This window comes from Octopus sinensis, linkage group LG14 (assembly GCF_006345805.1).
Source record: "Octopus sinensis linkage group LG14, ASM634580v1, whole genome shotgun sequence".
Classification (NCBI taxonomy): domain Eukaryota; kingdom Metazoa; phylum Mollusca; class Cephalopoda; order Octopoda; family Octopodidae; genus Octopus; species Octopus sinensis.
The window spans coordinates 8,297,121-8,314,620 of NC_043010.1; the positions used below are offsets into that span (position 1 = coordinate 8,297,121).

At 34.9% G+C, this 17,500-nt stretch overlaps 1 long non-coding RNA gene and 1 pseudogene across 1 annotated transcript in view; one reads left to right on the forward strand and one right to left on the reverse strand.

Moving 5' to 3' along the window:
* LOC115218974 overlaps positions 1-17,500 on the reverse strand; it is a 91,082-nt pseudogene that overhangs the window by 229 nt on the left and 73,353 nt on the right.
* LOC118765883 overlaps positions 13,031-17,500 on the forward strand; it is a 20,343-nt gene continuing 15,873 nt past the window's right edge. The window contains exon 1 of the long non-coding RNA XR_005001790.1: positions 13,031-13,040. This is a non-coding gene — a long non-coding RNA (uncharacterized LOC118765883). The remainder of the gene's footprint in view (positions 13,041-17,500) is intronic.

The following is a 17,500-nucleotide window of genomic DNA, read 5'->3' on the forward strand; positions in this document are numbered from 1 at the left end:
GTAGGTTCCAAGGTAGTTGAGGTGCATTACTATTACTAGTGACCAGTGGACTGGTCTTTTGGGCAATGACATCATTACCACTGGATTTTTTATCGGGATTTGTTTGATAGGAACACCTTGTGCTGTTGTATGTATTCTTTGGCATGGCAGTCGTATGTGGTGATGATTTCTTCTGCGATGGATGTAACTTTTCCATTTTACCACATTTATCATCTGCAAAAAGAAAAGAACAAAATAGTAAAGAATGGTGAGAATTTATTGTTGCTTGTTTCAAGTGAAAGCTACTATAATTGTGAAGTTAATTACCTTTCAACTGTAAATTTATCAAATAAAACAACCCTTAAAAATATGCTGCTGATAAATGCAAGTTTTGCTTACACACACAGATTTCTATGTATCATCATCTGCATCATTGTTTTAATGTATACTTTTCCATGCTTGCATAGGGTTTACACACACACACACATACACACACACACACACACACTCTCTCTCACACATGCACACACATTTACTTGCAGACATACCAGGCATTGCTCGGGGTTTAAATGGCATAGTTTGTATATATGGTACATTTAAGTTCAACATGTGGTACAGAGAAGTGCAGCATTGATGACAAAACATTTGTGGAGTAAATGAAGGGCTAATTCAACTAAGTGACATGTTATGCATCTGGAAGATTCCAGGCCCTAAATTTGTCATGGAAAATCAGATGTGGGGTAAGTGATTTTGAATGCACCGAAAACTTCTCAGTGGATTGCAGCTGTCAGCACTGCCGCTACCATGCTGAACAGTCAGTAGACATATGAACTACATCTATGCAATAAATTAAGCCTGTGGACATGTTCAACAGTACCACATGAGAGAAATCTACATGAAAGACATGACGTGGTAAATGGTGGGATTGACAAGGAAGTACTTGGAAACAACACTGTCATGCAATATTCTGGTTTGAAATCAATAGTTGTGGCTCAGCCATGCACTCCTTCGCATAAACAGCATGCGATCATTGTGAAGTCAACTCAGCTCCCAAATGGAAACAATTCTGCAAGTAGCATTGGGATACGCAAGGCCACGTTAAGGATACGGACTCTACTAAATGTGGTTGGGTCATGTGACGTTGTATTAAATGAATTAACAGTGAGAATGAGTGCTCAGCACTGCATTGGTGGATAAATAATCCTTATTTGTTGGTTAACAAGGTAACCAATGGTTTCATGTGATGAGATCTTCACAATTGTTCAAGCAATCCCCATGGAAAGTTTGGTACACATCTTTATTTGTTAACCCACAAATAAAGTATACATCTATATATATATCTAAGCTCAGATACCTTTTTTCCCATTTTTTATGCATGACATGTTGTCCTTAAGTTGCCTTTAGAACTTTCTGTTTTTTAATATATGAAAGGTTGTGTGGTTAAGAAGTCTGTTCCCCCCACGCCACACCACCACATTGTTACAGTTTTAGTTCCACTGCCACATGCCAATTCTGGGATAGTGTCTTCTACTATAGCCCCTGGCTAACTAAAGCATTGTGGATGAATTTGGTATACAGAAACTGAATAATCCCATTGCATATTTTCATGTACCTGTTGTTAGGTGGTGTAGAGGTACAAACACAAAGACATACATACAAACATATATACCCCATTTACATACCCATACATATATAGGTATATGAGTGCAGGTGTGTGTGTGTGTGTGTGTGTGTGTTTTCCTTGTTTACAATTAACATGGAAAAAAATAGATAAATAGTTACCGGGGTAGCAAAATTCACACAAGTAAAAAGGATGTAACTCTTTGTTTTTAAAGGTAGAAACTCTGGGTTTATGTGAAATATTTTGCATAAAGTTTATAAATAAATAAATGGTGTAAAATAAAATTATTTTGCATAAAGTTTATAAATAATAAATGGTGTAAAGTAATACCAATGATATCTTCAAAACGTGTCAGAAGAAAAAGAATTTGAATAACACCTGCGTTTAACTTCATTTATTTTCTTATATATATATATGTACACACACATATATATATATAATATATATATATATATATATATATATATATCAACATCTTAAATCTGTTGTAATACTTACAACATTTAATAAAATGATGTAGTACGAAACGATCGTACCAATTACCGGAGTCATTCTTGTTGCTTATTTTGAATATAATCACCCCATGGATTTTTATGGATAACACCATACAAAATTCTGGTGCATCTAAATTAAGTACCATATCCTTTTGAATCTAAATTTTTGCTGAACTTATATATATATATATATATCTACACATGTATATATGTATGTATATATATATATATATATATCTACACATGTATATATGTATGTATATATATATATATATATATATATATATATATATATATATATATATTATAATTTTCTACAACCAGATGTCCTTCATGTTGCCATTCCTCATTTGTTCCCAATTACATTGATATTTCACCATGGCCAGACATGTTTTCTGGGAACATTGGAAAGAAAGGACACTGCTTCATGACAGTGACACTCATTTACAACTTTTACGTGATGCTATGACAAAGAGAAGCCAACTTACACATGCATCTCTTTCTCTCCTCCCTCCTTCCCCTATCTCTGTATGTATCCATCTGCTAAAATCCATTTGCTTACTCCGATATTCCAGATCTATTTGTAGATGTTATAATTGTGTGAGGTATACATAAGAGTTTAAAATACTGGAAGATCCTTTTGTGTTATAATCATATATCAAAACAGGAGAATGGAAAAATTCTTGGTGTTATTTATTTGCCATTACATATGTTTCACTTGTTAATAGGATTTACAAAATTGTACACGTAGTTAAAAATATATAAGATATTTCCTATTAGGAACTCTTCAAGTAGAGAACAGCACAGTTTTGTGGATTTCTACAATATATTCACTTTAAGTAAGGTATGCAGAATGCTATTCTGAGCTAATAGTGTTTTTGTAACTAACAATGAATTTTTATTCAGCCTGCCAGCTATTTGCAACATCAGTGATTTGTCAGTTGCTATTTTTCTATATCAGTAGTGGCTAAATTTGTCTAAGTATGTGGTTGATAGTGGTTACTTGCTAATGATGAGCAAAAACAAAGAAATCTAGATTTAGCAATGCCATCATGGCTACTGGATGCTTTTTGTTTGCTTCTGCTACATCTTTACAAGATGCTTTCTCAAGATGGATACCACAATATTGTGATTTTCTACGGTTTATCCATATTAAGCAAGATATACAGAATGCTATTCTGAGCTAACACTTCTTCCATCACCAACAACAGATTCATTGTATTTAGGTGTTTATACACACAGAAGAAAATGTTACTATTTTGCTCATTGTATCTAGTTGTTCGTACTCATGGAGAGCTTTACTATTTTGTGCTGTTGGTACACTCAAAGATGAATTTTTTCACTGATTTAAACTCTTTGTAAGGAAAACTTTACTCATTGTATTTAGCTATTTGTACACACATATGAGAACTTGTACCCTGGGAACTATTTATATTATTCCTGAATGTTGAATCGTTCCACCCTGCTCTCTCTCTTTCCTTCTCTCTCTCTCTCTTCCCCTCTCTCTTTCTCTATATTTACCTTTTCTTCACTCTGTGGAAATAGAAATATAGAAGGTGGCGAGCTGGTAGAATCGTTAGCACACCGGGTGAAATGCTTAACGGTATTTCGTCTGCAGCTACTTTCTGAGTTCAAATTCCACTGAGGTTAACTTTGCCTTTCATCTTTTCAGGGTTGATTAAATAAGTACCAGTTACACACTGGTGTCGATGTAATCGACTTAGTCCCTTTGTCTGTCCTTGTTTGTCCCCTCTATGTTTAGCCGCTTGTGGGCAATAAAGAATTAAATATAGAAATACACACATACATATGCATGCACACACACATGCACACACACACACACACACAAACACACATACACACAGACAAACACACACACACACAAACACACATACACACAGACAAACACACACACACACACAAACACATACACACAAATCTACACAGTTATTTTCAAGCTGATGATTCACATATCATTACTACACACAATTTCTAACTGTGTAAAATCTTTTAAGCAACAAGAATATCAATTCATAGCAGTATGTGTTTTCAGACATAAAAGTCCAGAAAAATTTACCATAAAAATATATACCTGATTGTTCTTCAGTATGATGGGTATCTCTACCCTTCTTGCAAATATTGTGTCCATTGTCAGCATTTGATATTGTAGACATCTCACTGTACCGATAGGGTGGATGAATGATACCTTCTGTTTCTTTCCTATCAAGTGATGTCCTAGCTATCTGTTGGAAACACAAGTAAAGAAGGAAATCTTAGCACACAATTTTAAAAATAGTACCACGCTGCAATTGTTTTCGTTCCAGCACACGATCTCAGATCAAATCACTTGCTATGCAAGTACATCTCCGTAATTAAAATAGTACCTTATTTTAAAAAATTGTTTTCAGTCTTCATCATGCAGGTATGGTTGTATGGTTAGGATGCTTACTTTGTAGCCATGAGATTTTGGGTTCAAGTTTCAGTGCATGACACTTTGGGCAGGTGTCTTTGACTATACCTTCAGGTTGACCAATTCCTTGTGAGGGAATCTGGTTGATGGAAACTGTGCAGAAGCCTCTCAAATATATAACTGAGTGTGTGTGTGTGTATGTGTGTGTGTATATGTGTTTGTGTGCGTGTGTGTGTGTGTATGTGTGTGTTTGTCCCCTACCACTGCTTGACAGGTGGTGTTGTTTTGTTATGCCCCCTTAACTTAGTGGTTTGGCAAAAAAAAAAAATAGAACAATAAAATAAGCACAAATCTTAAAAATAAATTCTATAGTCATTTGTTCAACTAAACTGTTCAAAGCATTGCCCCAGCATGGCCACAGTCTAATGACTGAACCAAATGAATGATAAAAGATGGATTGGCTTTCTCTGTTATTTTCCAATCTTTTCCTTTTCTGTTCATTTATTCTTTTACTAGTTTTACTTGTAGAACTGGTGACATACTAGGACCAGTGCCACCCTCATGAGTATATTCGAATATATATCAAATCCAGTTTCTTGACAAGTGGTTTATTATTTTATTGACTTCATAAGAAACAAAAGCCGGAGTCGGCTGCGTGGAATTTGATCTTAAAAACACCACAACCGTTCTTCTAATTCAACCAACTCTTGACAAGCTGGAAGAAGTTATACAATAGAGAAATGCAATGAATTACCATTTAAACAACTACCAACGCTATAATTATGTTATGTAACTAAATAGTTTCACATTTTAGATTTACAGTCCATTAACAACTAATCATGAAGGTCAAACCTAGCAAAAGGAAGTTTACATTATCTAAAATTAGCTTCCATTTAATATTGGAATCAAGGTCATGGATTTCATTTGCCTGGAACTTATCACAATACCACACTGCCTGTGAAGTTCTTAATAATATTAATGCTCCTATTACTGTTGGCACAATCACATCAGCTAAGACTTTTGTCTTTGAAATAATATAATAAAGAAGTAGATTTGCTCATGCTAAGAAAAGTTATCAGGCTATATTCAATATAAAAAGACTTAATTTACATTTTGTTCAGTAAGAAACTTTGTGATATAGAAAGGTAAATTATTGACAGCTCAAACAGGTAAGATAATAGTTAATTGAATCCTCTCCAAGTAAGAAAAATCTTTTGGGCTACTCAACTCCACTGAAGCATTTGATTTGAGTGTGAGTTATACTCTCTCTCTTTCTCTCTCTTTTACATGTTTCAGTCATTTGACTGCGGCCATGCTGGAGCACCGCCTTTAGTCGAGCAAATCGACCCCGGGACTTATTCTTTTTGTAAGCCCAGTACTTATTCTATCGGTCTCTTTTGCCGAACCGCTAAGTGACGGGGACGTAAACACACCAGCATCAGTTGTCAAGCAATGCTAGGAGTACAAACACAGACACACAAACACACACACACACATACATATACATATATATACGACAGGCTTCTTTCAGTTTCCGTCTATCAACACAGACACACAAACACACACATATACACATATATATATACATATATACGATGGGCTTCTTTCAGTTTCTGTCTATCAAATCCACTCACAAGGCATTGGTCGACCCGGGGCTATAGCAGAATACACTTGCCCAAGATGCCACGCAATGGGACTGAACCCGGAACCATGTGGTTGGTTAGCAAGCTACTTACCACACAGCCACTCCTGCGTTCTCTAGATAGTTACACTCAAAAGAGATTGAACTCTGTGCTATTAGATATAACTAAATTTCCTCATTGATTTCAGAATGCTGCAGGTTATCTACAGTAGTGAATTATACAATCCAGAGCAACAGCCACCTCATTGGTGTAATAATAAGTAACATATTTGCCTGACGTGAGGCAGATACGTGATTTGAGATCCTTGGGAAGATATGTTCGCTTTCCAGTCAACTGCAAGGAATAGAAGACAAATCTACTTGGATCCAAAAAAAAAATCTTCTTTATTTTACAAAAAAGATAAAGTATAGGAATATGTTATTCCTGATATACAAAAAGAAAACCTGAATGATCATAATTAAAATACATACATACTCTACTACTACTACTACTACTACTACAACTACTACTACTACAACTACTATTACAACTACTACAACTACTACTACTACTGCTGCTGCTGCTGCTGCTGTTACTACTGCTACAGCTACTACTACAACTACTACTACTACTACTACTACTACTACTACTACTACCTCTACTACCTACTACTACTACAACTAATAATCTACTACTACTACTACTGACTACTACTACAACTACTACTACTAAAAACAACTACTACTAACTGCTGCTGCTGCTGCTGCTGTTTACCTCTACTAACTACTCTACTACTACTACACTACTACTACTACTACTACTACTACTACTACAAATATAACAAAAGCTGTTACTCAGAGTTTCACGTTCCCGACGAAAGGGAACTGAACTCTTAGTAACAGCTTTTGTTATATTCTGCTGCTTTTAAATAAAGCACATTACTCTACCTCTGGTATTTGAGTACTCTTTTTTCCACACCTTGTTTCACATTTATGTGTTTACTCCAGTATATATATAAATACATATATATATATATATATTATATATATATAGATATATATATATATATATTATATTATTATATATATATATAGTATTTATATATAGATGCATATATATATTACATATATGTGTGTGTATATTATAAATACATATAGATAGATAGATAGATAGGTAGATATACATACATATATATATATATATATATATTATATATATATACATACACACACATATATATATAGATATATTTATATCTATATATATGTGTCTGTGTACATGTACACAATTACAAAATACCTACTTATAGTTTCATGCTATAAGATACATTAACCTATGAGCATTTAATCTGGCCATATCCAGCTAAAATATTCTACCTGCTTTATGTTAAAACTGACCAAATTTAATCTCTCACACTCACTCAGTTTTGTCATTCTAAAAATATACAAACACGCCATTGAAATCTTGAAGTTGCAATATAATGTGTGGTTAATAGAAAACAATGAGAGAATAAATAAGCAATGCATTTGACAAAGACATTTGAATACTAAATGGTTAAACTGGCAGAATTATATAACATCTCACGTATCTCCAAGTGATCTTTCAGGCTCAGTTCATAATGTTAGATGTATTTAAAACCAACACACTGGACTATGAGAAAACACAAGAAAATAATGTGCAATTTTGTAATTGTGTATATTAAATGATATTTATCTCTCACTGGATGGAGTACATTTTTTGTTGATCCTACCTACAATGGAACTGCAAGCTATGTATACACACACACACACACATGTATGTTTATATGTATGACATGCATATTTGTGTGAACAAAATGAAAGAGAGCAGCACTTCACACAGTTAGTCAGAGTTATATATCTCCTCATGACTTAAGTTTCGTGGGTGCATAGGACACATCTGTCTCATCAGATGCAAGGAGCAGAATGAGAGATTTTGAAAGAAATTCAAGACGGTTTCTAGGTGTTAAGCATCTATTGTTCAGCTCAGGTCACATGATATTAATGCTATTTAAGTAACACCGGTAACTTTAATTTTAAGCCCATGTATCTGGACAGGATTTTAAAAGTAAAGAATATAGTTGTGTCACATCCATAGCAATAATACTATGAACCTGAACCAAACAGGGGAGGCCTAAGACTAAGAAGCTATCATGAATTTCTCATAAAATCTCTCATGCTGCTCTTTGCACCTTATGTAATGAACTTGTTGTATGCATCAATGAAACTCTAAGTCATGTGGAGGTGATTCAAACTGTATAATTTCAAAATCAAGGCTGCCATCTCTAGGTACTTAGCATGTATGGAAGTGTGCCCACCACTCCTAATCTTGTATTTTTTCTACAGCTATCAGGATCCACATAGTGTTCATTAAGTATCAGCATGAACATCAGATTGGTTTTTTTTTTAAACTTATAGTGCCAGCACTGCCCCGACTGGCCTCGTGCCGGTGGCACGTAAAAAGCACCATCCGTTCGTGGCCATTGCCAGCCTCGCTTGGCCCCGTGCCGGTGGCACGTAAAAAGCACCATCCGTCCGTGGCCGTTTGCCAGCTCCGTCTGGCACCTGTGCGGGTGGCACGTAAAAAGCACCCACTACACTCACGGAGTGGTCGGCGTTAGGAAGGGCATCCAGCCGTAGAAACACTGCCAGATCAGACTGGGCCTGATGCAGCCTTCTGGCTTCACAGACCCCAGTTGCACCATCCAACCCATGCCAGCATGGAAAGCGGATGCTAAATGATGATGATGATGAGTCAGACCAAAGACATCACATGCAGCAGGAAATTTATTGAAAATGCCTAAGCAGATTTTTATGGGGGGTTACAATTTGGGAAATGCCCACAGCATACCCCAAAGAAATGGTACAGAGGCTGTATTCATGACAATCTAGTGAAACTGACAATAGATTTTAAAATTCTGGAATGCAAAAGTGACTGATAGAAATGCATGGAGGTCTCTAGTAAAGGAAATTATTGCTAGATTTGTGCTAGTCAAAGGATAACATGTACAGTTAAAGAATACTTTGAGAAAGGGAAGTATCATTAATGCACTACTTGATATTAAGCATTGGAAATACAGTTTTGAGAGTGATATGCCCCATAAAAAGCTGGCTATATAAGCCACATGAAATTATGCAGTAGTTTGCAAAATTGAGATGCATCAACAATGAATTGCTTGCTTTTTATGAGAACAACACCTGTGTTGTATAAGTGATAATCTGTCAGAGTAAATCTGATTTGAAAAGGCACATGAAAGGGCATAAGATTACCATACCACAAGTAACCTATAAAAAATCCTGTAGAAATTTTGAATCTTAAGTCAAGTGCTGGTCTTAAAAGAAACCTCAGAGCACATAATGGGGATTATCACAATGATGCAGATAAACTGAGATATAAGATTAATTTTGCACAATCTTTCAGTAGACATTACTTCATCAGAAGTTTAATAAAAAAAAAATGCTGTTGTTTGATTTTATAATAGTATAAAACACTGGTTCTCAACTGGGGTCCACATTACCGTTTGGGGGTCCATATAAGATTTTGTTGCTAATAAATTACTCATACTTCTACTATTTTTATTTATTTTATTTATTTATTCTTTTACTTGTTTCAGTTATTTGACTACGGCCATGCTGGAGCACCACCTTGAAGAGTTTTAGTCAAAAAAATCAACCCCCAGGACTCATTCTTTGCAAGCTTAGTACCTATTTTATCACACTCTTTTGCTGAACTGCTAAGTTACAGGGATGTAAACACACCAATACACACCAATATCGGCTGTGAAGTGACAGTGGGAGTACAAACACAGACACAAAGACACACACACACATAAATATATACATATATATATACGATGGGCTTCTATCAGTTTCTGTTTACCAAATCCACTCTCAAGGCTTCAGTTGGCCCAAGGATATAGTAGAAAACACTTGCCCAAGGTGCCATGCAGTGGAACTAAATCTAGAACCATGTGGTAGGGGAAGCATGCTTCTTACCACACAGACATACCTGCACCTGTATACAAAATACCTTAAAAAATTTTTTATACAATTTCTAATAATATTTAATTATAAAAATATAAGAATTAAAAAAAAAAATGAATGGCTGTGAAGGTCCATCCAAGCAAAAGAGGAACCAAAGGGGGGTCCACAGGTGAAAAATGGTTGAGAATCACAGGTCTTGGAGTTTATAATATAAATGAAATTATTGTATACAGTGCTTAGGTGCACCACAACTTGTCAAAAGTGCGTATAAAGCATATGCAGTAATGTGCAAATGTCTGGGAAGTGAACAGTGTATGAGTCAGATACATGCTTGCGTTTGTATGGAGGGGAGAAAATCAGGTGTAGTGTTGGCAAATCTCTGGAAGCATGGAAGTTTTGAAGGATGCAGTGCTCTGACAACTAACAACTGATACCGGCAATTTGTTCCATGCTTCAGCAACTCTTAGCATGAAAAAATGTTTCCGAAAGTCATGGGAGCTGTGCTGTATTCTGACTTTGTAAACATATCCACGGGTGTTAGACGGGTGGAGTTTGGAAAGAGATATAAAGATTGCAAACATACAGGACATAATGATTAGCTTGGATCTAAAAGAGTTAGATGTAAGTGGATTTATACATCTTGTTCTAAGTGCAAGCCTTCACTTGTACAGATATGTGGGTAATATGATGCATACAACATATGACAATTTGGTGATAAGAGCGTGGTTGTGAAAAACATTGGAAGAAGCACTGATATCCGATTGCAAGGTGTTGGTCCTCATAAATGACATGGTTAAAGAACCCTCAATATGGTTAGACGTACAGGACAAGACCCACGAAATCATCTCAACATGGACATTATTATGTATGTATGTGTGTGTGTGTGTTGTGTGTGTGCGTGTGTGTGCGTGTGTGTAGTGATACAGTGCAAAGAAAAAGACATTGGATGAAGAATTGATATCTGATTGCAAGGTGTTGGTCCTCACAAATGACATGGTTAAAGAACCCTCAAAATGGTTAGACGTACAGGACAAGACTCATGAAATCATGTCAATGTGGATATCATTATGTATGTGTTTGTGTATGTGTGTGCGGGTAGAAGGGTGTGTGTGTGTGTGGTGTGTTTGTGCGTGTGCGTGTGTGTGTATGTGTGCGTGCATGCATTTGTGCGTGCTTGTGTGTAGTGATATAGTGTATAGAAAAAGGGGAACGAACTCGAAATAAGTTGAAGAGTTCATTTATGCATCTATTGGAAGTTTCAATTTCCAGTAACTTAATATAATATAAACACACACATACACACATGCACACACACAGATGAATATATGCATGATTATGGTAATTGAATAAATTTAAATACTGTATGTACAAATAGGGAGGCTAGTCTGTACAAACATGAATTCACAATTATTGATACAAATACACATAACACCAGCAAACATCCACGAACATACCAACATACATCCATATATGCATACATACACGCACACACATATATATTAATATGTAAATGTATGTACACACACACACATAGAAAAATACACACACATGTATATATGTGTCTGTATGTGTGTATGCATATAAATATGTAAATACATACATATACTCACAAGCATTGTGTAATATTATAAATTTAAGTGCTGTGTGAATTCACTGCTGTGAATGGTACGTTCATAAATACACAAACTATTCATATAAATGGATATTAAACACACCAATATACACATATATGCATATACACCCACTATTTGTATACATTTGCATTTGCAAGTTTGATAAATATGACAGTATCATTTGACTGGTGGTCAAGGGATTACTTGTCCAAAGATAGCCATAACACATACATTCACTCAGTGTCTGTTCATTAACTAATGCATACAATTTAGTGAAAGATCTCAGTCTAAATATTGCAGATACCTTTAACTTTGGAATTTTACAAAATTACACAAAGGAACAAAATCAATTACAATTGATTTCTTAAATAGATTTGTGTTTGAGAGAGAGAGAGTTTTTGCTCTTGAGTTAATAAGTTTCATTTGTAAAAACAGCAAATTGGAGACAAATGTGTGAGTTAATTAGGAGAGTAATTAAGTGTTTTTGTACATCAAGAATGGTTTGTTCTATTTTTTTTCTTCGTTTAGCCACATGTTTCTGAGTTCTGTCCCCCTGCATGATATCTAGGGTACGGCAAGTGTTTCCTACTACAGCATGGACCAACCAAATTCTGAGTGGATTTGGTAGACAGAAACTGAAAGAAGCCCAAATTGTGTGTGTATATATATATATATATATATATATATATATATATAGGGAGAGTTTACGAAAAAAACAAAAGACGAAGACAGGTGGTGTACAAAACAAACAGATGTATTAGTATAATGCTCAGGAATAGAAAAAGTTGTTTATGTTTCGAGCCTACGCTCGTCTACAGAAAGGGACACAGAAAAACAAGGCGAGAAACAAGGAGAGAAAAAAATGTGTGTAGCGGCTAATGATCTATCATGGCAACTGATATATATATATATATATATAATTTTTGAATATATATAGTTGCTCGTGTTATATGTATTTGTATCAATAATTGTGAATTCATGTTTGTACAGACTAGCCTCCCTATATCTTCATGTTTGTTATATTATAATAATTACTGGTATCCTTGTATATTACTATATTTTATATCTTATATGTAAAGCATAATATGTTATATGTATGTATGTATATTATTGTAATTATCAGTTTAGTAAATAAATAAATAAGTTAACATAATATAATGTCTAAAAGTTGATGAACCACCTATTGATCTCCTCCATTTTCTTATTGCTATATATATATATATATGTGTGTGTGTGTGTGTGTGTGTGTGTGTATTTATGTCTGATCCTTTTGCTTCTCCTACACCACGGTTTTAAACCAGTTTGGATTGTTTACATCCTTGTAACTTAGCAGTTCAGTAAAACGAAACTGATAGGATAAGTATCAGGTTTAAAAAAAATAAAAGTAAGTACTGGGGTCCACTCATTTGACTAAAATCAATCAAAGTATTGCTCCAGCATGGCTGTAGTTCAATGACTGGAATAAGTGAAAGGTTAAAAGAAATCTTGGCACATTAAGCAATCCTCAGTCAAATTATTTTACTTTGCAGTAAATTTAGGAGTCACCATTTCTAAATATTTGTATTATAAGAAACATCATCCTCATCATCATCATTTAACATCCGTTTTCTGTGCTAGCATGGGTTGGGCGGTTTGACCAGGGTCTGGGAAGCCAGGAGGCTGCACCAGGCTCCAGTCTGATCTGGCAGTGTTTCTACAGCTGGATGCCCTTCCTAATGCCAACCACTCCATGAGTGTAGTGGGTGCTTTTTAATGGCCAGGCGAGGCTGGCAGCGGCCACGATCATTTGGTGCTTTTTACATGCCACTGACACAGAAGCCAGTCAAGGCGGCTCTGGCATCAGCCACTTTCAGATGATGCTTTTTACGAGCCACCGGCACAGGTATCATAATAACAATTTCCATTTGATATTTATTTTGATGTTGATGTACTTGACTCAATAGGTCTCCTCAAGCACAGCAGGTCACCCTACAATCCAAGGTAAGCACAGCAGGTCATTCTGCAATCCAAGTTTACTTTGGATGGGCTGGGGCTATACGAAACTGGTGCAGGAGCAGCCATGAACTCACGTTATTTGTCAGGTCTTTGCAGTCACAGCATATCTCCAGAGGTCTCGGTCTTTCGTCATTGCCTCTGTGAGGCCCAACGTTCGAAGGTGATGCTTGACTACCTCATCCCATGTCTTCCTGGGTCTACCTCTACTTGTTAATTTGAAAACCACTTCTTAATGCTCTCTGTCTTATACATATTTCAATCTATATTCTGTTTATGAACAAGGATATGGCCTGCCTCTAATGATGACAGTTGCATAATATAGCTTTGCTCATTTGTTCCTGTTAGAAATGCATGCCTGCCTCTTTAGGTTAATGACTGGCAGTTAACATGTTGATAAGCATGAGTAAGTTCCTATTTCAATGTGAAAATAAGTTTAAGAATCAGACGTTTAATTTATGAACCCCCTGCTACAGATATTTTTGGTCTATTTGCTTCTTTTATAAAACCTCTACGTATGAAATATTTCTTACATATACATATATATATATGTACATGCACACACACACACATGTGTGCATATGTGCATGTATATATATATATATATATATATATATATGTAGAGGCACAATGGCCTAGTGGTTAGGGCAGCGGACATGTGGTCGTAGAATCGCGGTTTCGATTCCCAGACTGTGCGTTGTGAGTGTTTATTGAGCGAATACACCTAAAGCTCCATGAGGCTGTACTCTGGCGATCCTAGCTGTACTCTTTCGCCACAACTTTCTCTCACTCTTTCTTCTGTTGGCCTGCCCGCTTAGCCTGAGGGGTGGCATCATTTGAAAGCTAAGACAATGCAAAGCGCATTGTGACCAGCGATGTGTAGCAACATCTGATAGCCTGGTCGGTCACGGTGATATATATATATATATATATATATATATATATATACACATACATACATACATACATACATACATACAAGGTACAAGGTGGCAAGCTGGCAGAAACGTTACTATGCCGGGCGAAATGCGTAGCCATATTTCGTCTGCCATTATGTTCTGAGTTCAAATTCCACCAAGGTCGACTTTGCCTTTCATCCTTTCAGGGGTAGATAAATTAAGTACCAGTTATGCACTGGGGTCGATGTAATCGACTTAATTCCTTTGTCTGTCTTTGTTTTGTCCTTGTGGGTAGTAAAGAAATAGGTATTTCATCTGCTGTTATGTTCTGAGTTCAAATTCCGCTGAGGTCGACTTTGCCTTTCATCCTCTCAGGGTCGATAACTAAAGTACCAGTTACGCACTGGGTCAATGTAATCGACTTAATCCCTTTGTCTGTCTTTGTTTTGTCCTCTCTGTGTTTAGCCCCTTGTGGGTAGTAAAGAAATAGGTATTTCATCTGCTGTTATGTTCTGAGTTCAAATTCTGCTGAGGTCGACTTTGCCCTTCATCCTTTCAGGGTCCATAAATTAAGTACCAGTTACGCACTGGGGTCGATGTAATCAACTTAATCCCTTTGTCTGTCCTTGTTTGTCCCCTCTGTGTTTAGCCCCTTGTGGGCAATAAAGAAATAACATATTATTGTTTTGATTTTTGCTCTTCAAAGTGTGCGTGAGGATTTATATATTGCACACATGAATGTATATATATATATATGTGTGTGTGTGTGCGTGTGTATAAATTTATGCATCTCTGACTACACATGATTGTTTGTTCACATATGTCTTTTTATTATGATGTACAATTCCTTGTTTCTGCCTTCCCTTTAATTCCAGCATAATTACGCACGAATGTATATTTGTTTGTGTGTTTATATACATACCTCATACTATACATTTATCTTAATATTGTATGATTAGTTTCAGTTGTATGATTCATGTCTAAGTGTATACATACCTGTACCTACATTCTATTTGTTTATGTATGTGCGTGTCTACAGCTGTACTTGATATTATACTTTTATGTTCGATATCGTGCAATCGTATTTGTTTGTACAATTTATGCCTTAAGTATATACGTACCTGTGGCTATATCTATTTATTTATTTATTTGTATGTGTGTGACAAGTCTGTTAATAAATATTCATGGTTGGGCCATGTGTATATCTAGTTTTATATATATATATATACATATACATGTATATATGTGTGTGTGTGTGTGTGTTTGTATAGATATATATATATATATATATATATATATATATATATATATATATATATATATATATCGGAAGGTTTGGAGATGATGTACAGGTATTATGAACCATCTGATCTGATTACCTCAATTTTCTAATATATATATATATATATATATATATATATATATATACATACATATATATATATACATGTATATGTGTGTGTGTATATATATATATATATATAATATATATATATGTATATATATACATATATATATATGCATATATATGTATGTATATATATACATACATATATATATATACATACATACATACATACATATATATATATACATACATACATACATACATATAAATATATATATATGTATGTATATATATATATATACATATATATATATATATAATATATATATATATGTATGTATGTATATATATATGTATTATGTATATATATATGTATGTATATATGCATGTATGTGCATGCATTTGGTTTTTCAATATATTTATATATTTATATTCAGTATGCCTATGATCGCATCTATGTAGATATATGCTTAGTATCCATACATCAACATAGTTTCTCTTGTTTTCTTTTTGCATGAAAGCTAGTGTATCCATATTTGTATACACACTAGTAACCCTCACCTGTCACCTTACTTTGTCCTTTTCTCATTTGCTTTTCTTTTTTCTCCCCCCCCTCTTTGCTCTTCCCTGGTTTTCTCTGTTATAATTTCATTACTCATTTTTATCTCTCATAAGAAACCAACATCCCAGCTTCAACACAATGGCTGCTTAGCATTGATACCACGTATACATTAATGAGATTATTATCTGCTGTAGACTCTACAGTAATTTGCATGTGTTGATGAGAAAAGGAGATCACATCCCTACCTATTTTGCTTGAGTAATCGGTGAGTAAGACACATCATTGATTCTTAACCAATTCCAATCTTCACTCTCATTTTTTACCCCTTTTTCTACTAGCCCAGTTTTGCATTCTTCTCTACAGCAGATTATTTTCCACGAAAAATGTCACGTGAACACGAGGAGAAAACACTACTCTTACAGACATTTGTAATGTTGCATAACATACAGCTGATGTTCTTTTGAAACAGCTGTAGATCTCAACGACTTTTTCAATTCCTTCTATTTACAGATTTGAATATTACATTACAAGTAACAATTTTTGCTTCTGAGATGCAGTTGTATAGCACTTAACATCTTAGCAGTTTCTTCCTAATCTTAATACGGGACGAACTATATCTGATTAATAAATTTTGTTGATCAATAATAGAGTCCTCTGTGTTCTTGATACAAGCCATGTTCATGCTAGAGACTAACAAACTGTGTTTTACCATGATCACTTCACAGATCCTTCTACATTATTATTATCATCATTATTATTATTATTATTATTATTATTATTATTATTATTATTGTTTTATTATTATTATCATCATTATTATTATTATTATTATTATTCAGTAGTTTTATTTTTATAGCGTGCTTTCACTTCACTACCGAGCGCAGCTCTGTGTGCCTTGGGTATGTGCTGTGATTTGTTGTGATGCTCTGATGGTTATTGTATGGAAAGTGTTCTGCGTA